The sequence below is a fragment of the Corvus brachyrhynchos genome, unplaced genomic scaffold, assembly GCF_000691975.1.
Source record: "Corvus brachyrhynchos isolate BGI_N302 unplaced genomic scaffold, ASM69197v1 scaffold11, whole genome shotgun sequence".
NCBI classification, from domain to species: Eukaryota; Metazoa; Chordata; class Aves; order Passeriformes; family Corvidae; genus Corvus; species Corvus brachyrhynchos.
In genome coordinates, this window is record NW_008236965.1 from 5,031,085 (window position 1) to 5,031,537 (window position 453).

General features: G+C 44.6%; 1 protein-coding gene across 1 annotated transcript in view; it reads left to right on the plus strand.

Annotated features, from left to right (window-relative positions):
- Window positions 1–453, plus strand: part of SCML2 (sex comb on midleg-like 2 (Drosophila)) — a 74,902-nt gene continuing 74,449 nt past the window's right edge. Inside the window, 1 exon segment of the mRNA XM_017728391.1 lies at window positions 1–64. The gene's annotated coding sequence lies outside the window, so the exon portion shown is untranslated.

Genomic DNA, 453 nt, shown 5'->3' on the forward strand with positions numbered 1-453 from the left:
CGTCGACCAGAAAAGCCGGATGCGCGTTAAAAATCATTTAATTCGGAGGGCTCGCTTGTGTTGGGTAAGGAGGCTGGGGGTGCCGCTTGAAGACAGCGCAGTGTCGGACGTGGCCTGTTGTGCGGCACATGTCGAGTTGCGATGCACTACGACACCGATCCCGTTTTCTTTACAGTTAAACTGCGTGTGTGGCATATACTGATTGCCGACTTAACGGGGATATCTTGCACGGGGAGTCATAATTTTGGCTGGTCCAAAGAAAGTAGTTCAAGTATGGAAAGTTCTGTTACAGCATTCTGCATCGTTGTTGTCTTTAGCTGCTAGGCTGACCTACAAAACACATTGCAGTGCTGTAGTATGTATCAATATTCAAGTTAAATTTTATGCTCAGTTATTCTTTAGGAGTGAAGGCAGGCTTTAAGTGTTAATACAATTTAAAGTTGATATATTTCC